At 41.3% G+C, this 25164-nt stretch overlaps 2 long non-coding RNA genes across 2 annotated transcripts in view; both read right to left on the minus strand.

Moving 5' to 3' along the window:
• LOC138950679 (uncharacterized) overlaps nt 1-25164 on the minus strand; it is a 363039-nt gene that overhangs the window by 222598 nt on the left and 115277 nt on the right. The gene's annotated exons all lie outside the window — the stretch shown is intronic.
• On the minus strand, nt 4867-13971 carry LOC138950676 (uncharacterized). The gene is made up of 3 exons (XR_011450766.1): nt 13884-13971; nt 10281-10425; nt 4867-8593 (listed from the first exon to the last, which is right to left on the minus strand). It is a non-coding gene; the product is annotated as an uncharacterized lncRNA (long non-coding RNA).

Here is a 25164-nt window from a genome sequence, read left to right on the forward strand (position 1 = left end):
CTATCCAATATATCAAGGTTATTTCAAGGTGTTCTTAAGATACATGACAATTTGCTCAAGACTTGAGTTGTCGACCCTGTCATTCTTTCTTTATTTGGTGTTTAACATCGTTTTCAACCACGAAGGTTATATCGCGACGGGTCAACCCTGTCAACATCTCAAGGTTATTTCAGGGTGGTCCCAAGTTGCATGACAATTTTCTAAGCTTGTTTTTTTTTTTTAGCCCTGTCAACATCTCAAGGTTATTTCAGGGTGGCCCAAACTTGCATGACAATTTGCTCAGGACTTGGGTTGTCGACCCTGTCAACATCTCAAGGTTATTTCAGGGTGGTTCCAAGTTGCATGACAATTTTCTAAGCTTGTTTTTAGCCCTGTCAACATCTCAAGGTTATTTCAGGGTGGCCCAAACTTGCATGACAATTTGCTCAGGACTTGGGTTGTCGACCCTGTCAACATCTCAAGGTTATTTCAGGGTGGTTTTAAGTAGCATGACCATTTTCTCAGGGCTCAATGGGCCTCTTTCTTTATTTGGTGTTTAACGTCGTTTTCAACCACGAAGGTTATATCGTGACGGGGAAAGGGGGGGGGGGGGGGGGGGAGATGGGATAGAGCCACTTGTTAATTGTTTCTTGTTCACAAAAGCACTAATCAAACAAGAAGAGCAAACGCTCGATCGAGTCACTTTCGCAGTTCTGAATATTATATGAGGCATCAGATGGACAGGAAGAAATTGCTATTCACAACACAATACAGATGTAAATAATTTGATGTAAAGAATAATCCTATAAAGTTTGAATCAAATCCGATGAATAGTTTCAGAGATATGATATTTCAATTTTTTTCCTTCAAGACATACCTGTGACCTTGAAAAAGGTCAAAGGTCACCAAAGCAGACGTCAAAGTGTAGAGGTCACTGGGAGTCACGTTCACATAAAATTTGAGCCCGGTCACTTTTGTAGTTTCCGAGAAAAGCCCAACGTTAAGTTGTGTGTTGCCGAACAGAAAAGGCTAGTTATCTCCCTTGTTTTTCTGATAACGTTCGTAAAAGGCTACAGATGTAAATACTTTGATGTAAAGAATAATCCTACAAAGTTTCAATCACATCCGATGAACTTTGTCAAAGATATAAAATGTCTAATTTTTTCCTTTGACGCTGACCTGTGACCTTGAAAAAGGTCAAAGGTCAACGAAACCATCGTTAAAGTGTAGAGGTCATTGGAGGTCACGACTAAACAAAATATGAGCCCGATCGCTTTGATAGTTTCCGAGAAAAGTCCAACGTTAAGGTGGTGTCTACGGACGGCCGGCCGGCCGGCCGGACAGACTAACACTGACCGATTACATAGAGTCACATTTTCTCAAGTGACTCAAAAATTGCTCCAGGGGCTTGCAACGTAGTACAATATATGACCTTACTGGGAGAATGCAAGTGTCTGGGCAGTTACACACAAAACGCATAATAATGTTTTTATTTTTCAAGATACATCCTTGAAACTTGGTGTGCTACACTCTCACATGCATATCTCAGAGTTGTTCTAGAATTTAGTTATTGCTAGCACTAACATCGGTTTTTAGAAATGTCAGTACTACCTAATTTTTTTAAATAAAAAAAATATCAATTATAAAATATTTCACTCCAAACAAAATATTAGACCTAGTGACTTGATTATAGAACAACACTAACTTAAGGAAATAATCTACCTGTTTGGAGAAAACTTGGAAAAACAACACTGCACGTTTTTGCCCCGAAACAGCCTCTTTTTATGATTTTTTTAATTTTAATTCTACTTCTGCACAATTCATTATCAAACTGATACTTTTCTGTAATATATTACATGTGTGTCCATTTCTCTAAGCTGTGCTAATATTTCAAAAGAATACAATGATTACGAGCTTCATAACAAAAATAAACAAAATACCTTCCGCCAGGTAGTACTGCCGCCTTAAGCCAGAAACATTTCATTTTTATTTTCTTCTGCAAAAAAGAAAGGAAGCTTGACTATGAATTTGCCAAAGACCTCTGGCACAGTTGAACTGTAGTTGGTTACTGGTTCTAAATGCATGACCAGTGGCAGTAAGCCACACCCACTTTACTTCTCTTCATCCTGCTAACAGCAACAACAAAACAAGTCGCGTAAGGCGAAAATACAACATTTAGTCAAGCTCAGTCGAACTCACAGAATGAAACTGAACGCATTGCATTTTTTCCGCAAGACCGTACACTCGTAGCATCGTCTGTGCACCGCTCGTGGCAAAGGCAGTGAAATTAACAATCCAGAAAAGCGCGGTAGCGGTTGCGCCGAGGAGGATAGCACGCTTTTCTATATCTCTATTCTTTTTAACTCTCTGAATGTGTTTTTAATCCAAACATATATCTATATGCTTTAGGAATCAGGAACAGACAAGGATGAAATTGTTTTTAAATCGATTTCGGAAATTTAATTTTAATCATAATCTTTATATTTTTAATTTTTAGAGCTTGTTTTTAATCTGAATATAACATATTTATATGTTTTTGGAATCAGAAAATGATGAAGAATACGATAAACGTAATTTTGGATCGTTTTATAAAAAAATAATTTTAATTACAATTTTCAGATTTTTAATGATTAAAGTCATTAATTAATTTTTAAGCCTCCAAGCTGAAATTTTTCTTTATTTGGTGTTTAACGTCGTTTTCAACAAAGCTGAAATGCAATCCCAAAGTCCGGCCTTCGTCGAAGATTGCTTGGCCAAAATTTCGATCAATTTGATTGAAAAATGAGGGTGTGACAGTTTATTTCTTTCTTTGGTGTTTAACGTCGTTTTCAACCGTTCAAGGTTATATCGCGACGGGGAAAGGGGGGAGATGGGATAGAGCCACTTGTTAATCGTTTCTTGTTCACAAAAGCACTAATAAAAAAATTGCTCCAGGGGCTTGCAACGAAGTACAATATATGACCTTACTGGGAGAATGCAAGTTTCCAGTACAAAGGACTTAACATTTCTTACATACTGCTTGACTAAAATCTTTACAAACATTGACTATATTCTATACAAGAAACACTTAAGGGTAAAAGGAGAAACAGAATCCGTTAGTCGCCTCTTACGACATGCTGGGAAGCATCGGGTAAATTCTTCCCCCTAACCCGCAGGGGGCGGTGTGACAGTGCCGCCTCAACTTTTACAAAATGCCGGATAAGACGTCATCAAAGACATTTATCGAAAAAATGAAAATAACGTCTGGGGATATCATACCCAGGAACTCTCATGAAAAATTTCATAAAGATCGGTCCAGTAGTTTACTCTGAATCGCTCAACACACACACACACACACACACCACGACCCTCGTCTCGATTCCCCCCTCTGTTAAAACATTTAGTCAAAACTTGACTAAATGTAAAAACACCCATGGTACTAAATATTGACAATGATTTTGCAAAAGACATCTTGCAGTGTATATTTGGTTACTGCTTCCACATGTATGATCAGTTAGCCATAAACATTTGATTTCTCTTTCTCCTGCAAAAAAGAAAGTAAGCTTGACTATGAATTTGCCGAAGACCTCTGGTAGTTGGTTACTGGTTCCAAATGCATGACCAGTAAGCCAGAAACATTTCATTTCTCTTTCTTCTGCAAAAAAGAAAGGAAGCTAATGACTATGAATTTGCCCTTTCCTGCATACCCTTTCAGATGCAGAAGCACCACTTGCTGACTGTGGACTTCCTGGGCAAGAGAGGTCCATATCAACACCTCTTGAAGATCAAGATACCACTGGACTGCCATATTGAAGCAAGTTCGATGCATTCTGCACTCAGTGTGACGTGGTGTTTTCGGTCAAAGCAAGCGGCTTGTTCGACTGCAAGCGACATGTGGAAAGTGCTAAGCACAAAAGTTTTGAATCCACTAACACGCCGCTGATACCTTCCCTAAGCATCCATAACAGCACCCTGCCAGCTGATAGGCAGCAGTGCAGGATGACTAGAAGCATTGAAGGAAGTAGGGCCAAAAACGCAACGAGGCCACCGACTGCTCCAAATTGTGAATGCATAGAGGAAACTGCCATTGAGAGAGGTATGCACGCTTGCTCTTTGTCAGTTTTATAGTGTGAATATATTAGCTTAATTCTTATAAATAGCAGTCTCATTTCTCCAAGACAGCATACCAAACAAACAGTGCTCTGGGTATAATTAGTACATGATAAATGTTTTAAAAGTTTCTTAATAAAACCACAGCAACACAAAAACTTCAAACTTTTAAAAGCTTTTGCTTTGTTATTTTCAGCTAAACGGCAGTGCCACCAATGGACTTCGACACCCTCCGAAGTCCAATACTTGGGACAGCTGAGACTGATATTCGGGCAGTATAGCTGCAAGACCTTCCGGTGGATGCTGGAAAATGACATGGGATACGTGAAATAGTAAGTCCCATTTTACTTTAAAACCTCGAGTCTTGGCATCTTGCAACACAACAATACATGCACTCACTTTGCTATCATCATTCATGTGAACAGTCTTGATTGAATTCTTATTATTTACTTTTGTATTAAACGTGCCGATAAAATATTACATTTTTCTTTCAGCCTCGTGGACAAGCATCTGAAAGAAAAAGCTGGGGGGATGAAAATTCGTGACGAGTGGCTAAAAGACTACCTTGTCACGTATGTGTCATTTTTTCCCCCAAGTATCAAGTCTTCTTGAAAAGAACGTGGACATGTGGATATATGGCCAAGGGAAGTTCACGTCCTTTACCTTCAAGGAAATGTACCAATGGTACAAGGCACATAAGGATTTCCTGGCGGATCCACAAGTGGGCACCGCTGCGGAACGAAAGATGGCCCTTGATGCCCACCATGCTACCAAGCAGTGGATCAGCATGGTTGAAGGCCAAATAGCACTGGCCATGAAAAGATTTCGGAAGTACATCCTTGACAAGGTGAAAGAGGTAAATAATTGTTTATACAAACCCATGGTATTTATTTTGATTGTCAAATATCCGATTTTGATTGACCCTGAGGCTGGTTGTCGTGACATATGTCGCGCTACTTTACGTATACTGTCACCCGGTTGTCACAACATATGTCGCGCTACTGGCTCAGTCTGTTTGGTCGGTTCAGATTACCTCCCATGAATGCGAAAACCTACATGACCGTTTTTCTTTATTTTTCTCTCTGTTAATTCACCAGTGGCTATGTAACATGTGTTACAGAATTGCACCAGTGTAAGGGTTAATACTGTCCCCTTTAAAAAAATGTTACTTCTACCTGTCAGTTAGGGCCCAATTTGTTTTGAATAAAAGCGCAATATAAACAAAATGTGAATGAATGTTACAGGATGATCCCCAGTCCCACCCTAGTTCAACCTCCTGTACAGCTGGTTCAACCTCCTGTACAGCTGGTTCAACCTCCTGTACAGGCAACCCCTCCGTAATCCAGTCTAAGCCGAGCTCATCCTCAACTTTGCTTTCTAAAGTGGCACATTATATTTTTTATGATGCCAAGTGCCATTTCTTGAAGTACAGTGTTGTTGCTTGATGCTTTCATTGTGATGCTAACAAATGGTGTATGCTTTACATGTATTTGTTGTGCTCCCATTACAAAAGATGAGCTTGTGCGAAAAAAATCTACAATCCCTGTAGTTTAGTGGTAAACGTTAATCCTTCGGGATTGAAGAGGCAGGTTCGACTCCTCTCAGGGATCAAAAACTTTGCTTTGCACAAGCTGTAACCTGCTATTTCACGGGAGTGAAAAGGTTTGATCATCACCGTTAACACTTTTTGCCTGCAGATTATATAATGTCATTGTACTTCGAAGTATGGCAATACCTTAAATTACAATAGAAAGTAGCTGTCACATCAAAACAGTCAGGAATTTTTTCTTACATAAAAAAAAAAAAAATACATTTACCATCACCATCAAAATTTACAACATATTCAAATACAACATCCATATTTCTCAAAACATCCATATTTCTCATTTTCCTGTTGATTAAATAAAGTGAAAGTTGAAGAATAAGGGGAAAGAAGAGGTCACACCGATCCCTTCACAAGTTCCCTCCCTTGCTCATATTTTGTACAAGTTCTACATATGGAAAGCATCAACAGTGGGCAGATCCCCGATCGTGGCAAGCGTAACCACGGGATGGGATATCCCGTGGCCGGTTCTGGACCCTGCTCCCTCCAGATCTGAGGCCTGGGGCTGGTAGCAAAGCCCCGCAAAACAGCAGCATGGGTGCCGGAAAGCAAGCACATGGTAATGGTTTCACACCAGGAACAAACTTCGTAACTTGTAGACCAGAAAACTGACCGCCAACCAGGCAGCATTCCGCAAGAGAACCACGAAGCAGGAGTCAAGACTGAGTGAATGAAACAAAAGAGCCTTAAGAACCCGAATGCACACTTCGCATTATGGGAAAACTCAAAAGGCCCCAGACTTTCTTTCTAACCGGGTTACACGCATACCTGCAAATTACGAGACCAGGGAAGTTTAAGGGTGGATCTGCTCCAACACTATACAGAATTGGGTGTCCAAGCTGATCAGAAACTCGCCCACCCCATTCTTTCTTTCTTTCTTTGGTGTTTAACGTCGTTTTCAACCGTTCAAGGTTATATCGCGACGTGTAAAGGGCGGGGGGGGATGGGATAGAGCCACTTGTTAATTGTTACTTGTTCACAAAAGCACTAATCAAAAAATTGCTCCAGGGGCTTGCAACGTAGTACAATATATGACCTTACTGGGAGAATGCAAGTTTCCAGTCCAGACTTGACATTTCTTACATACTGCTTGACTAAAATCTTTACAAACATTGACTATATTCTATACAAGAAACACTTAACAAGGGTAAAAGGAGAAACAGAATCCGTTGGTCGCCTCTTACAACATGCTGGGGAGCATCGGGTAAATTATTCCCCCTAACCCGCGTGGGGTACCCACCCCATTACATTCCTGTAGACAGGATACATTTGATGTAACTATTCACCTCTACATCTGAATTTTTAAGAGCTCTGGCACCCATGCTTATAAATTAGGTGTTTGCAACCTAACTTGAGGAAGGAGGGTGGGGCCGGGGCCAGGGCCGGGGCCGGGATGGGGTGTGTGTGGTGGGTGTTTACACATTTGTCAACTGTGTTTTGGGTTTTCATGCTGAATTTCTGCTTGAAATGTGTAACTAAAACACTGTAACTGTGAGTCCTCACAAGAAAAGGCACCACACAAAACAGTGTTCACAACATCTGAGTGACCGAAGATTAGCGTAGGCTTCAGGCTTATGCCAACTCCAGCTCTATAGCAAGTCTGCAAAGTGATGTGTTGCTTCTCTGAAAAGCTAGTATGTGGGGTTTTTTCATGGAAAACCATGTCGTGGAATTGCATCAGGTACCTGCTTCAGTCATTACAACAAAAGTTTTGAGTATTATATAGTGTTCTAAGTACTCTTTCGGTCACCGACACACGTTTTTGATCCGACACATTATGCTGTTCTGTACATTCTACAAGTTTACCAAAGGTTGTTCTTAAGAATAAGATATGCTGTGCACAGCACTGAGTTGCCTTCAGCATAGAACAGTGTGAAAAAGTACTGTGCTGTGCCAAGCACAGCTAATTGTGCTACACAAGTTTTGCACATTTGTCAACTGTGTTTTGGGTTTTCATGCTGAATTTCTGCTTGAAATGTGTAACTAAAACACTGTAATTGTGTGTCCTCACAGGAAAAGGCACCACACAAAACACAGTGTTCACAAGATCTGAGTGACCGAAGATTAGGCTTCAGGCTTATGCCAACTCCAGCTCTACAGCCTCAGAAGTCGGCAAAGTGATGTTGCTTCTCTAAAAAGCTAGCATGTGGGTTTTTTCTCATGGAAAAACATGTCGTGGAATTGCATGAGGTACGTGCTTCTGTCATTACAACAAAAGTTTTGAGTATTATATAGTGTTCCAAGTACTCTTTCGGTCACCGACACACGTTTTTGATCCAATAAGTTATGCTGTTCTGTACATTTTACAAGTTGACCAAAAGTTGTTCTTCCCTGGCTGCGAACCAGTGAGAGCCCCAAAACAAGGTGAGAAATCACATCAAGCGTCGTTCACAGTCCTTATATTTTTCTCAAAATAATTGTTTGAAGCAAAGCATAAGTATTCATTTTAACTTACCTCTACCCATTTCTTTACTTTAAAGTGCAGAAAGTTGAGATAATACACTTGCCTATTTGTTCACTTTAAGTAGATTACCCCATTCCTGGTCCTTCGCGAACACTCTAAACAAAATGTTCAAGAGGTCAAACCCCATCTAAACTGAGTCAATCTACTTGAAACAGTATTTGTAAACACTGGATCGCAGCCGACAAGAATACTGGAATGCAGCCAAGGGGAACACTGAATCGCAGCCAGGGATTTTGTGATTGTATACATCAATTTATGAAATGCATTTAAACCAATTAACTTCCAAAGCTAAAACTTGGTGTGTAAATATAAATGAATAATAGATGATTGAACTGTCGTTCATGCAAGTATTTTTTGTTGTTGATTTTTTTCTTAACTACGTCTCAAACTGACAATTTGCCCCAGGAAACGACAGAGGGTTGAATGCATTCCTTGAAGTCTCACATCCACAGCCCCAACTGAAATGACAAGACAACTCATGAGTTATAAAAAAAATTTTTTTTTAAAGTCACTGTATGTTACAGGCATGAAATGAAATTCCTTTGGACTCACCTCACATGCACCTCATCTCAAATACTGTAGGTCAAACTCACATAATCTTGCAGTAATGACGTTAGTTTAACGGCACTACAGAATGGCTTTCTTTATTAAAATTATGACGCATACATTACCCACATTTGTACACAAGATTATTCCAGAACCAAAGGAATTCATGCTGATCACAGGATGTGCACACAGTCATGCTCTAGGCAGGAAAACATCTTGCAATGTTACATCCTCACCATGCTACGGGTACTTGGAACCGTCAATCACACACTCTCAGTATAGTCCCATGAGAAAGTTAAAAAGTTTTGTCAGAGAGGAAAAATTAAACAGTTCCCATTCAAAATGTCTGTTTCTTTGATTTTTTAGCTTTCTGTTTCTTTGATTTTCCCCCTTGCTGTCTTAAAGCCAAAAAAGAAAAAAAGTCTGTTTACGGTAACCCGACCGACCCTATTTTTTTCGCGCGACCCTAGACTTTTTTGGGGGGGCATTTGGGGAAAAAAATAAATAAAAAAAATCCCCGACATACCGACCCTATTTTTTTGGCCTATGTTACCGTAAACAAACTTTTTTTTTGTTTTGGCCTAAGCAAGTTAAGGTGCACATTTCGAATGTACTAGTTTTTTGGCAAGTGGGCTTTCATTTTCAGGGAGAGCCCCCCTCTTCCATTTCAGACTCACATGCTCTGTTTTTGCAGGTGTCTATGTAAAATACAGTGGAACCCCTTTAAAAAAACAAACAATCTAAGACTTGACCCTTTCTAAGATCTTGCTGTATCAGATGTTCTGCTCATCCTTAACTCAGGTCAAAATGAGTTCGGCTCATTCTCTCCCTGACAGGATGCCTCAAGTTTCCTTGTCTGGCAAGGAAACCGATTTTTTTTAAACATATTTAGAGCTTTTTGTAATGTATTATTGATATAAGCAGATTCGCGATCGTCAATAATAATTTTTCATGTTTTGTAATTTTTAAATTACAAAGGAATTGACATGTAAGACAGTTTCAAGCGAGCTATTTTTCGCGGCTGTATATACTGTGCAAACAACTCTAAATATGGCAAAAATGTCACGTGATAATCAACCATTTGGTTTCGGCGTTCACTGGAGCAGACGATTTTTTCTGTAACCAGTTGACAGTGATGAAACCATATATTACGGTGTCCTTCCGGCAGCAGTCCCAAAATTTCGACTTGTTTTGACCTTAGAATGATGTCTTTATCATAACTGTGAAGAACAGAACGGAGATCACTGTCGAAGTCGGCCAATCTGCAATCATTTTCGTCTCGCGAACACCAATCTCAAATTTAGATCAGTGCTCGCAAAAACCATATTGGAGATAACTCTGTATGTTTGTTTTGATCGATTCGCGTAGGACTGTAGCGTCCGGTCAGGGAGAGAATGAGCCGAACTCAATTTGACCTGAGTTCAGGATGATGTTCTGCGATGATAACCCCGTCAATTTACCTCTGTTTTAAGACTTGATATCCTCAGATATTCGAAGGTCTTAAAAGGGGGGTCCCAATGAAAATAGTTCAGTCTACTGAATGCACTCAACTTCTCAGTGCTACAAATGAATATGGAACAAAACATCATGCCAATGTACCATTGTCTTGGAATGCATCAGTTAACAGGCTGTCTCGGCTCCATGCCAGACGACCGCAAAAGCCGGGAACATTGTCGAGGGCGACATCACCTCAAGATCTGTAAACTTCTGTGGCTCCATTCCCCTGTCAGCTGTGGCCGCTATGCTAAAAAAGTAGACATCACAACTGGATTAAAATCCCGAACAAAAAATTACAGCAATAATGAATTCCCCCTTTTTAAGACCTAAACAAAAAATCAGTTCTTAAAAAAGAAAGTAGATTTACAGTTATGAACACAAAACGTTTGTGGGTCATTCTCAGAAATGGTGGTACAAAGTGTTACATACAAAGTAAAAAATAAAGTGTCAAGAAATACAAAATAATTGTTTTTACTATGAAGTCTATTGTTTGCTATACATAATAATGCAAAAATTAGACAAAAAGAGTAATTGGTTGCTGAATAAGAGACGTTTTAAATTGTTATTTACGTGATGAATGTTGTAACATGGAAACCAAATTCCAACTTTAAACCACCTAAGCCTTCAATCCTGTGTGCATTTTTTATCAGTTCTGCAGTATTTTTGTGTTCTACCCAACACATTCTAGTTATGAAAGGTAAGGACTTCAACTAATATTGGTAAAAAAATGACATTTGGAACTGACTAAGGTGAATGTCGTAACACAGAAACGAAATGCTTGAACCACTTTCGGTTCCTGTGCGACAGACATGAATCTGCACTTTTTGGCCTTTCCTGCCGGCAAAACCCGTCTGACCCAAAATAACTACACAAAACACAATTCCTCGGAGTTTGCTGTATTTGTTGAAAGTTCCTGTTGCGTTCAGATTACCCATTTTAAGTACTTGATGAATGTCGAACATCGACGATCAGAAGATACGAGAACTTCTTGGCTACTTTGTTGCCGCTAAACTTCGCGCGTTGAGAAACTGTTGCACTCGATATCTTTCCGACGCTACATTGTCGCCAACCGCGGTGTGTAAGTTTGTGACAAAGCTTTGCAGGCTCGACAATTTAGTAACAAGAAGGGCAAAGCCCATACGACTCACATGCTTGACCTTGACCTTTACATAGCAATGACATCATACACTAAGAACTGCTTTACACATTTTTCCTACCAAAAAACATGTGACCTTGACCCAAGGTCAAGGTCATCCAAGGTCATGCAACACAAAGCTGTTAATTCAAGACATAGGAAGTACAATGGTGCTTATTGGCTCTTTCTACCATGAGATATGGTCACTTTTAGTGGTTCACTACCTTATTTTGGTCACATTTCATAAGGGTCAAAGTGACCTTGATCATATGTGACCAAATGTGTCTCATGATGAAAGCATAACATGTGCCCCACATAATTTTTAAGTTTGAAACAGTTATCTTCCATAGTTCAGGGTCAAGGTCACTTCAAAATATGTATACAATCCAACTTATAAGAGCTCCTGTGACCTTGAAGCAAGGTAAACCAAACTGGTATCAAAAGATGGGGCTTACTTTGCCCTATATATCATATATAGGTGAGGTATTGAATCTCAAAAACTTCAGAGAAAATGGGAAAAATGTGAAAAATAGCTGTTTTTTAGACAACATTTATGGCCCCTGCGACCTTGACCTTGAAGCAAGGTCAAGATGCTATGTATGTTTTTTGGGGCCTTGTCATCATACACCATCTTGCCAAATTTGGTACTGATAGACTGAATAGTGTCCAAGAAATATCCAACGTTAAAGTTTTCCGGACGGACGTCCGGACGGACGGACGGACGACTCGGGTGAGTACATAGACTCACTTTTGCTTCGCATGTGAGTCAAAAACCATCTTCAGTCGTGACGTAGGTCAGGAAACGACGCCATGAGTTTCAGCAAATGATATGATTCTGGTGTTTTCTGTGAATATTTGGCTGTGATTCAAAGGACTATTTTCTTGTTCGAACTTCCTGCGCGCCAAAGAGCTAAAAATAGCCGTGATGTGGTAAAGTCATGGAGCACATTGCTGTCCGATGTTCGGGCGTCGAGTCTGGAAACGATGCATTACCACATTCAAAATTTTTTGCTCGAAGCCCCTAACTTCAAATTCAGCGTGAGTTTTTGCAAAGATGTGTTGCTACGTCCAATACTGAAGTCCTGACTGTCGATTGCAGTAATTTGTTGGTGTTTGCATGTTTGCATTTAGCCATGAGACTGAACATATTGTTGATCACGAAAGTCGTGTAACGCTTCGGCGATCCGGAAACGGCCGAACTTCGCAATTGAAAAGCACACAAAAAAAACACCAACGTATAGAAACCATTTTTATTGACATACAACAATGCTTTAATGTCTCAGGAATAGATTCAGATGAAAAAAGTCGTGGTAGAAATAATTTTAATTTACTTTTTCATGATTTCAAATGTGTCACCCCTCTCACTCACACTGTACCACCATTTCTGAGAATGACCCATGTCCCAAAGTGCATGTCTGTGTATCTGAATGATATTGTTCATAACTGGCTGATGTGTTGTTGCAAGTTTACTGTTTCGTTATTTTGCTAGAATCTATCTGATGTTTAAATAGTATGTTTTTATTCATATTATATTTATGATAGCTCAGTTGGTAGAGCACTGGACTTGTGATCGGAAGGTCGCAGGATCGAATTCGGGCCGGGACGGACACCGGTCAACTTTATGTGCAGACCCAGAGACGGAAGCCATGTCCCACCCCTGTGTCATCACAATGGCACGTAAAAGACCTTGGTCATTCTGCCATAAGTGCAGGTGGCTGAATACACCTAAACACGCAGACACCTGGGTAGCGCGTCAAATACGCAAAAATCGTGCGTAAACGCGATCCCTGAGCGATATATGGTGAACTCAGTTGAAAGAGAGAGAGAGAGAATGGAGCTCTGTTTTTCGTTTTATTGTGAAGAAAATGTAACAGCATAATACATCGCGCGTCGTGAGTCGCAGCGCTCCTCGTAGAGCCGCGCGTTGTAAATCGCAACGCTGCACAACGCGCCGCGCGTTGTGAATCCACTTCGATAAAATGTGACCCTCCACCACGAAATGAGTCGCATGTCACCTCACGCGGTTCTGCGCTAGGCATAATATAAGTCTGGGGAGTGTCTGGTAACACTAACAGGGTGAGGGTCACCTTAGTCACAGGCTTATAACTCGAAAAGTGTTCACTCTTTTCTAAAACGGTTTTCACCACTGGATAGAGAATAAAGAACTCTTTAAGAAAATGTAAAAATATGAAAATCATGAAAAGGTGACATGCGACTCATTCCGTGGTGGAGGGTCACAAATATGATCAGTCTTGAGAGAGCAAACCGGATGTTACCACTGCAACAAGGTCATACACGCCGTATAAGGTAGGGTTTCGGATAGTGTTTGCTGTACAGAAATATGTACATGATTTTGTCCCTATTTTTCAACCTCTTAGCCCCGGAAAGTCATAAATAGACCACAGCTTTAAAATAAAATATCCTTGGTTCATTATCCTTGGTTCATGCTACTACTATTGCTACACTGACTGACTGACTGATGAGCAATGCTCTGAACACCGTGCAGAAACACGTGCGTTACTGTTGGCAGACTGTGCGTACCAACACAACAAAACAGATTCGATACTTACTCACAAGCAATATTTGCAATGCGTCCAACAATGTTTGCTGACTCCCCATAGCTCGGTCTATACACGTCTGCAAATGGCGTCTGCTGCGAATAGCCTGCGCATGCGTAGATCCTGTGTCAGTGCGCATGACATGGTGCAGTCAGAGGTGTGCACAGTGGGCCGAGAATGCGTGTTGCACATAATAATAATAATAATTAAGTAGATGTGTACTGCCGGGCAGTACATACCCCAAGCGAAGTCGTCCATATGTGTGTACATGATTCTCTCTCTCTCTCTCTCTCTCTCTCTCTCTGTCTTAAAATGTGTCATCGATGACGTGTTTTCATACTTGCTAATGCGGCAGGCTAATCATGACGTCAAATTGAAACTTCTTGAAGTCTCTCAGAAAGGGACATGAAAACCATGTGGGGGTTACTGGTTTGGGCTGAAAAAAAACCCAACTCCACCTAAAATTCAAGCGCCTATGGGGCTGAATTATGCAGCATAAATTGTGAAACATCAGGATATCTCACACTTTCAATTCTGCCATCATGTCAAATCTGACAACAAACCTACCCACAAAATGTCATAAATATCGGTGTAGAATTGAGACTTAACGGTTTTTAACTGCCAAAAATAAGTTTTTTTGACTGGAATAGTTTGTCTTGAAATTCAGTTTGGGACAACGGACCCACCCACTAAATTTCATAAAGATAGGTGAAAATTTAAATGTAACGGTTTTTAACTGCCAAAATTATGTTTTTCTTCTGGAAAAGTATGGAGTGAAAATCAGTTGGGGACAACGAACCTACCCACAAAATTTCATAAATATCGATGAAGAATTGAGATTTAACGGTTATTAACTGCCAAAAATAAGGTTTTTTGTCTGGAAAAGTATGTCTTAAAATTCAGTTTGGGACAACGGACCCACCCACTAAATTTCATAAAGATAGGTGAAGAATTGAAATTTAACGTTTTTTAACTGCCAAAATTATGTCTTTCTTCTGGAAAAGTATAGAGTGAAAATCAGTTGGGGACAACGAACCTACCCACAAAATTTCATAAATATCGGTGAAGAATTGAAATTTAACGGTTTTTAACTGCCAAAATTATGTTTTTCTTCTGGAAAAGTATGGAGTGAAAATAAGTTGGGGACAACAAACCTACCTTTAAAATTTCATAAGAATCAGTGAAGAAATAGGATTTAACGATTTTTTAACGGCCTTTAAATCATTGGTGATGTCATCATAACCCAGTCGTTGTAGTTGTCGTCGTAGTTGTTGGTGTTGTTGTTGTCATGTTCGTTGTCGTGATTGTTGTTGTTCTCGTGTTGTTGTTTTTGTTGTTGTTGTTGTTGTTGTTGTTGTTGTTGTTGTTGTTGTTGTTGTCGTCGTCGTCGTCGTCGATGTCATTTGTTGTTGTTGTTGTTATCGTCGTCGTCGTCGTCATCGTCGTCGTTGTCAGAGGTTATTTCTAAAGATTTCATTGATAGTCTTTGTTCTCGTCACCAAGACTTGCTAAGAACAAGCTTGGAACAGCAAGAGTTCCAAGAACAAGATTAGAACAACTCATTACATCATTACCAGTACGTCATTTGTATTTAGAACACACTTTAGAAAAAAACTCTTCAGCTACAAACCAGTCACCCTCACATGGCGGAGGTGTTTGTCTAAACCACTTACTGAAATGTTTTGAGGTTTAATGACCATACACATGTTGAACCGGTGAGTGTCTTCCGCTGCTTAATTCGCAAATAACTATTTTATTAAAGTCCGCTTGAAACGCTCAAAGATGAAATTCCATGTTAAAAAGTGACAAAAGTTTCACATTTTCCCGTTGTAACAGCTTCCGATGATATTATATGAAAATTCTGATCCTCTGAGAGGATTCCCCGAAACAAAATCAGTTTGTACGCCTAATTTTAATAGAATTGTCCAAACAGTGTCGCTAATATTGTGCTAAAAGATGAATTCTAGAACAATGTCCAGACAGACACCACTTGGCAAAAAAAATTTCAGTGCTGGGAGATGAAAAAAAAAACTACCTCGCTACGCGCGGGCTTCGCCCGCGCTCCGCTTGGATTAAGTAGATGTGCAACGCCAAGGCACTGCATACCCCAGCGAAAGACAAACCTCTCTCTTACTCTCTCTCTTTCTCTCTCTCAAACACACACACACACGAACACACACACACGAACACACACACATCACACACGCACACACACACACATACCCCAAGTCAGTCACACACGTACACATATACACACTCACTCACACGCACTCACACACACACACACACCCCCCAAGTCACACACGTACACACATACACACTCACTCACACGCACTCACTCACTCTCTCACACACACTTCATCAGTACACACAAAACACACCCCCATACGCACATATAGACAGACGGACATAAACACCTTTACAAACAAACACACATACACACACACACACACACACACACACACACACACACACACACACACACACACACACACACATTGACTCACACAAATCTCATACACACAAAACACACACGTACACTCATACGCACATACACGGTTGGCCTACAGTGGTAAGGCGTCCGCCCCGTGATCGGGAGGTCGTGGGTTAGAACCCAGGCCGGGTCATACCTGAGACTTTAAAATTGGCAATCTAGTGGCTGCTCCGCCTGTCGTCTGGCATTATGGGGTTAGTGCATGCTAGGACTGGTTGGTCCGGTGTCATAATAATGTGACTGGGTGAGACATGAAGCCTGTGCTGCGACTTCTGCCTTGTGTGTGGCGCACGTTATATCTCAAAGCAGCACCGCCCTGATAATAATGGCCCTTCGTGGTCGGCTGGGCGTTAAGCAAACAAACAAACAAACAAACAAATACGCACATAGACAGACGGACACACACACCTTTACAAACAAACACATATACACACTCATACACACACAAACATACACACAAACTCATGCACACACACATTCACACACACACACACACACTCTTTCTCCCTCTCTCTCAGTCTTTCTTACACACACACACACACGCACACGCACACACACACACACACCCCAAGTTACACACGTACACACATACACACTCACTCACACGCACTCACTCACTCTCTCACACACACTTCATACACACAAAACACACCCCCATACGCACATATAGACAGACGGACATAAACACCTTTACAAACAAACACACATGCACACACACATACACTTACGCACACACACCCACCCACTCTCTCTCTCTCTTTCTCTCTTATACAAACAGACAGACACACACACACACACACACACACACACACACACACACACACTGTACATACGCACGCACACACACACACACACACACACACACACTGACACAACCACACACACATTGACTCACACAAATATCATACACACACAAAACACACACTTATACGCACATAGACCGGCACGGTTGGCCTACTGGGTGGTAAGGGAGGTCGTGGGTTCGAACCCCGGCCGGGTCATACCTAAGACTTTAAAATTTGCAATCTAGTGGCTGCTCCGCCTGGCGTCTGGCATTGTGGGGTTAGTGCTAGGACTGGTTGGTCCGGTGTAGGAATAATGTGACTGGGTGAGACATGAAGCCTGTGCTGCGACTTCTGTCTTGTGTGTGGCGCACGTTATATATGTCAAAGCAGCACCGCCCTGATATGGCCCTTCATGGTCGGCTGGGCGTTAAGCAAACAAACAAACAAATACGTACATAGACAGTCGGACACACACACCTTTACAAACAAACACATATGCACACTCATACACACACAAACATACACACAAACTCATGCACACACACATTCACACACACACACACACACACACACTCTCTCTCTCTCTCTCTCTCAAACACACACACACACACACGCACACACACACGCAGGGCCGGACCAAATGAGTTGTAAGGGGGGGGGGGGGTTCCTCCTTTTTTGGGGGGGCAAATTAGCGAAGTGGCGAAGCCACAAGCGCGCGCCTGCAAAACAGGCGCGCGAACTAGGGGGGTCCGGGGGCATGCTCCCCCGGAACATTTTTGAAAAACGGTTAAAATCTGTGCAATCTGGTGCATTCTGGGCCTTGTTTTGAGGGTTAAGAGCAGCATTGTTTTGGTGCTAAAACTAGTAAAAAAAACAAACACTCAAAGCAAGGTACATGCTTTTTCCAGGGGTGGGGTTCCGGAACCCCTGGAACCCCCCCCCTGGGTCCGGCCCTGCACACGCACACACACACACACACACACACCCCAAGTCACACACACACACATACTCACTAACACGCACTCACTCACTCTCTCACAAAAAAACTTCATACACACAAAACACACACCCATACGCACATATGGACAGACGGACATACCCACCTTTACAAACAAACACACATACACGCACACACATACACTTATGCCCACACACACACTTACACACACACGAGTACAGACACATGCACGCGTGCGCGCGCATACACACACACACACACACACACACACACACACACACACACACACACACACACACACACACACACACAGTAACACTAACACATGTGCACAAAATGAACACAAACACACACACTGCGCGAGAGAGAAAGACTTCAGGGAGGCATGACGTCATGATGCATTAATTGACGTCAAAGACTTTCGACCGTGACGTATTCTTCTTACGCGAGCTTTATCCATAGACTTGGAAACTACGGAATTTCTACCCGTCCAAAACGGCCTTGGGTGGCGTTTGCTGAAAAAATGGGGGCGACTATTGCACCCACCGTATTTTTGTTAGTATGGTCCATTTTTGGTGAACTTCCATCTCCAACTGTGGCACGTAGCCGGGCACAAAGAATCCTTCTTTATCATGTATTATTCGGTGTGCACATTTCTCAAGTCGATTACAGTATAGCGTTCACGGGATACCTCCAGCTTCGCTGGGATAATAATAAATGAGCATTTATATAGCGCAACATCATAACTTTACAATTATGCTCTTTGCGGCGACTTTGGTTTCGGAGTTTGGAGTCATATCTGACAAGTTTCCTTGTTTGTCTCTAGTAAACGAATCGACTCCGACTATCGATGTAAAGTACGAATTCAAGGTATCTCAAACTGTATTAAATTTAGATGTCTGTCTGTCTGTCTCTCTGTCTGTCCGTCTGTTAACACTTGACGTTCAGTTTACCACTGAGCAGGAAAAAAATATTTTTTATTTATTGTTTTTCTCCCCTAGTCATAGTTATAGTGAAATAGTTTAGTCCCTCTTTAGGGCGAGGGCCAGATGCAAAAAAGCATATCTATGCTTATTCTTGTCACCCTCGAAAAATAAAGATTGTCATTGTCATTGTCATTTGTCTGTCCGAACACTAAATGTGTCAGAAGCGGATAAGGGAAATAACCGGGCCTCGGGAAGTCTCTCTGCGTGTTTGCGCAGTTGCTTCCCCTGGTACTCCAACTGTCCATTTCAGTGAGTATTTGCAGAGTCTATACCTCTATCTATACATTACATATAAATAAAAGAGAGTGTCTGTCTGTGTGTGTGTCTGTCTATGGTCGCCATACCTCTGAGATGGCAAGAGGCAGGAACAAGATAGTGTGCACGTACACCCCCCAGGTGCCGCAGATGTGCACCTGGGTTTTAGTTTCTTGATTCATTGTTTCCTTTCTCAGATTATGGACCTCCCATTTATTGAATACAGCCTATATGGTGCAAGACCAGTTCAGTGCCTACTGTTCACCTGTAGCAAGCACATCATGCCAGTGATATTAGAGACTTGCTATTGCTCCTATGTCTCCACATAAGAGCTGTTAAGCTTATTATGTTGAAAAAATCACACTCCTTTAGAATATAATGATAACAATTTGCAAGTATTACCATTTCAAACAAGATTAATGTATACTTAAGTTGTTATATTGCATAAAGTGATGTCAGGGTATGCCGCACAAGAGACATTATGTGATAATTTTGTTTTAAACTATAACAGACGGAAATTATAACACCGACTCCACGTATTGACCTTTCAAATCAAGCCTTCCTTATACAGGTGCGGCCCTGTGGAACTTACTGCCAATTTATTTTGAACATAAAACAAACACACACTGAGCTTAAAAAACCCATTACATATCACACATAACGCAACTAAACAGGTGATGAATGTACATGTGTTCATCAATTCATTTAAAATGTATATATATACATGTTAAACAAAATATAATACAATGAAGATCTAAATTAAGTTATGTTAAAAATTTACATGTTTTATCCCATGATAAAATGCAGTACGATCGTTATTCACCGACAATTTTTTCAAATTTGTATCTGTATGTACAAAACATCTAAATAGCAAAGTGACTGTGGTGAGATGAACAAAGTTGAAAAACCGAATATGTCTGTACAGTTATAATGTGTTAAAGGCACAGTAAGCCTCCCGTAAACCATCACAGATACTGTCAGGCTGCCGCTTTTACACACAGTACAAACACCCTAAACACTCACCGAGAACATCCCAGGTGCCCTCCGTAAAGAGCGAGCAATTTTCGGCAAAGAATTTATTAAGTTGCGTGGTTTATCTTACCCCTGAGCCATCGTGAACCCGTGTGATACAGTTTCCCTTTTTCAGTCACAATGTAGTCGTCAGTTAGTAATTTGAATTGGATTGGATTGGATTGGATAAGATTTACAGTCTCCCCGGGGAAAGCGAGCTGCCATACATACGGCGCTACCCATATCAAGTTTTTTTTTCCTGCATGCGTGTATTCATGTTTCCTGAGACTTAATGCCGTGTGAGATGGATTTTTTTAAACTTTATTCCAAGTCCCACGGGTATTTGATGGACATTTTTATCTATGCCTATACAATTTTGCCAGGAAAGACCCTTTTGTCAATCGTGGGATCTTTAACGTGCACACCCCAATGTAGTGTACACGAAGGGACCTCGGTTTTTCGTCTCATCCGAAAGACTAGCACTTGAACCCACCACCTAGGTTAGGAAAGGGGGGAGAAAATTGCGGCCTGACCCAGGCCTGAACACGCAACCTCTCGCTTCCGAGCGCAAGTGCGTTACCACTCGGCCACCCAGTCCCTCGACTCGATGTGAGCTTATCTGCAATAGCACGTTATTATGTACCTCTGACTATGCACCAAACAAACGGCTGTGGTTCACAAGAACTCTAGCGATGGCTTTTGACTGTTCAGAGGAACTGGCGATAGGCATAAACCGTCGTCTGCTACGAGAACCACGACCTTGCGTGACCCTGCTTCCGGGCTTTTCTTTTTTCAAACTTTCAAAATTTTGAATTGTACTGATCTTGTCTTGGTTTAAACTGTTTTATTTAACGTTTGTGCATTATTTACAAAAAACGCATATTGAGTAAACAACAACAAGCATAATGCTTATAGTGGTGTTCACTATTTCTAGAAAATTACATATAATATAAATGGCGGCTATTGTACAGTTTAAATGAAAAGCTTGCAAACATGAAAAGAAAATTGAATGAAAATTGTACATCAAAACAAAAATCCGTTTGGGAATACATATATAATATTTATGGTGTTTGCGAGTAAGAGATAGGGAGGGAGAGAGGGAGGGAGGGAGGGGGAGAGAGGGGGAGAGTGAGAGAGAGAGAGAGAGAGAAAGAGGGAGAGAGAGAGAGAGAGAGAGAGAGAGAGAGAGAGAGAGAGAGAGAGAGAGAGAGAGAGAGAGAGAGAGAGAGAGAGAGAGAGAGAAGAGAGAGAGACGAGTAGACGTGTCGATTTTGCTTTCACTTTACATGTTTATCTGTTCGAAACGGCCGGACTGTCCAATAAATTCCTGCACTGTTAAAAAGATTTTTTTGTTAATTTTTGTTTGCAAGGAGGGGTTTCCATGAAGTAGAATATCTGTGTGTATGAGGTTGTTGGTTAGTTTGTTGATTGTGTTGTTTCTTGCAGCTAAGTGTAAACGGCATTCTAGTAAGAAGTGTGTTGCAGTTTCTGTTCCATCACCACAGTCGCATACGCTGTTTTCCGCAAGGTGTCGCTCAACTAAGTCTTTCTTTAGATCACTAATATTAAGTCTCATTTTTGTGTGGATTATTTGTGTTTGTCGACTGCCACTGTAGAAGTAAACGGGAATTTGTGTGTCGTCTTTTGTTAAGTAATGTTTAAATTCCCCGAGGGAGTCAGTTAACTGTATTTGTTCAGGTAGTTGGTTCCAGAGTACTGTTGTCGAAGGAAAAAAGGATGTTTTGTACGTTTCTGATCTTGTCTTGATGAAAAAAGAATTCTTTTATGATTTAAGAATGTTTGTGTAACAAGCTGTCAATTTATTATTTAGATTTTTAAAAGTTAGGTCTAGCACCAAAACGCACCACGGTCCGATTGTCTACTGAGACAATCCGCAAAATTAATTCTTTAAAAATTGCTCGCTCTTTACGTAGGGCACCTAGGATGTTCCCGTTTGGTGAGCGTTCCAATGGAAGGGTGTTTGTACTGTGTGGAAAAGCCTGACAGTATCTGTGGTGGTTTACGGGAGGCGTACTGTGCCTTTAAGTTTGCTTTGACAGTTTTTTGATTATATTGTTTTATGTTCTTGTTGATCCTATCTTAGCGCGAAGGCTGGACGTAAAAACGCATATATTCTTGCTTATCTATTACCCTCAATAATACAGTCATATCTTGTCTTGTCTTGTCTTGTCTTCTCTCTCTCTCTTTCTCTCTCTCTCTCTCTCTCTCTCTCTCTCTCTCTCTCTCTCTCTCTCTCTCTCTCTCAGTTTCTCACTCTGTCTTAGTCACTCCCTCTGTCTCTCTGTTTCTCATCAGTTTAGCTCTCTCGCAATCTAATGTAGAGAGAGAAAGATAGAGAGAGACTGAGAGAGAGAGAGTATGCATGTAATGTGTCAGTATCAGTACACACTACAAACACACAGACACACAGACACACAGACACACAGACACACACACACACACACACAAACACACACACACACACTGACTTTGTTTTTCGCTTTCCTTTATTCATATGAATTTCCCCAAAGCATACACAAACATCTCTTGAAAAAGATGAGAAAAAGAAGACTGAAATAATCCAAACCCAGTCAAAATTAAGGTCGAGATGATTATAATTGAATATACTTTTCTCAAATACTGTACCACATAATTCAACTTCTGTTCTTGTAAAGCGTAACATGAAGCGTCATTGCATGTAAAACGTTACACAACATTTAGCACAGTCAAAATGGAGAAGTTACGTTTTCTGTGAACAACAAATGTACATCGGTTACGAACATCCTGTGCGGCTTGTTATCGGATACAGGCGTGTTCGTTTTTGTTTCACTTGACTTAAATCGTTCTATTGAATCTTCACGAGATAACCAGTGCAGGGGCGGAGCAGTTAAGCCAGAGGGGGGGGGGGGGGGGGGGGGGGGGCGGGGGGGGGGGGGGGGTAACAACCTGGGGTCCAGAGGTAGACCCCTTGTGGGGGTACATGGGCAAGGCCCTGTTGAGGGGTCTGGTGGTCTTTGCCCCCCAGAAGCTGAAGAGTTTTAGCTATTCTATGAACAATTTATGGCTTATCCTTGATTTTAAACATGATCAACTGGTGTCAGCAGCCACTCATTATTTCTTTTAAAGTTAGTATTAATTTTTTTTTTACAGCCGGGGGGGGGGGGGGGGGGGTCCGGAACCCCTGTAATCCCCCCCCCCCCCCTAATCCGCCCCTGCAGTGGGCAAGCAATTCAGCTGAGTGTCACCGACCGGTACATGCACAGCTAGTCACTGTCTCAGATCTGACCAGGATTCCATAAATTATGGGATAAAAGCATTCCCTTCACTTTGAACACTGCATACCATAATCAACATTCTGACTGCTTCATCAAGTGTGCAAGCAGAGTTGGATTTTTTATTTATTAACTTGCTATTATTGACTGAGGATTGTGGCCTATGAGAAGTCGATTCATCAAAAACTTCCACTAACTCTACACAGAGAAAGGCCATGCTGGTGATTGTTGGGATAAGACCAAGTGGAGTGGTGGTCTTATACCATGTCAAACTGAGTCTGGTCAGATCGGCGACGGCGGTGTGCCGAAGCGTCTTCACAGGAAACCGGTGTAGGATCCGGTCCGGTCCCCCCTCTGAAGTAGTCCCCCGGGGGACCAATTCGTGGCAAAAACTGCTCTATAATGGTCCCCCCTTAGACATCCAGCCTCGTTTTTCTTAGGCATTCAAGCCATTTTCAATCTATATCTTCGTCCGGTATTATGTAGTGCACAGACAGCAATCTCTTTGTTTGACTATATTTTGCAGAAAATAAAATAGATCTGATTTATAATGCCGTTCAAAAGAAAAATCACATGAAATAAAATGAATAATAAATAAATACTGATAAGAAGAAATGAAACCAGTCTCTGATTCTTTCCTTTCTTTTCTCTGAAATTGCTGGTAACATTACTAACATTGTAACAAGAAAAACGAGGCTGGATGTCTAAGGGGGGACCATTATAGAGCAGTTTTTGCCACGAATTGGTCCCCCGGGGGACTACTTCAGAGGGGGGACCGGACCGGATCCTACACCGGGACTGTGCTTTTTGATTTTTGCCATCTGAGTACCGAGTTTACCTAACGAAACGGTACTTCATTACGTTAAAAAAAAAATGCAACACCGACACAGCACTTGGTTGCGTTTTGGCCTCTTCGACAATTTAAGCACGAATCTAATTTGGCAAAGTCGACTTCGCGAAGCGAGCACAAAACTCGCCGCTGCATGAATTAGCTTTGGCACTAAACTGTCGGTAAAAAGACTTCGCGAAGTTTTTGCGGAGTCAACTTCTGGCTCAATGAAGGAAGACTTTCAGGAAGGGGGTCAAGGCCAATCTCGTGATTTTCGTGGTTTCGAGCGTGATTCAAGATGGCCACCAGCGTACGCATGGTTTCATGTCAAATATTACGCAAAGCTATATATGTGTTGCATTCTTCAGTCAATCTTTTCGCTTGGTCGCAAACGTTGCATAAATTTCGATTTTTTGCAAACTTGCCACATACGTGACATTAGTTAAAGCGTTAAAACATCATGCTACTCTCAAACTGAAAATATAAGTCATCGTTGTCGTACTTCGTCGTTCGTAGAAAACGTAACCTCTCTATTTCCCTTTTCGTAATGCACACACGATGTATAAATAACAGTTTCTGTAATATTGCGACTCTGACCACATAATATTCTGAGGGACGGATTTTGTTCAAATGGCTATCACATGACAGAAAATATTGCAAAATATGCATTGCTTGTTTGAACGTTCATTGTAATACTGGTTGC

The sequence above is a fragment of the Littorina saxatilis genome, linkage group LG16 (assembly GCF_037325665.1).
Source record: "Littorina saxatilis isolate snail1 linkage group LG16, US_GU_Lsax_2.0, whole genome shotgun sequence".
NCBI classification, from domain to species: Eukaryota; Metazoa; Mollusca; class Gastropoda; order Littorinimorpha; family Littorinidae; genus Littorina; species Littorina saxatilis.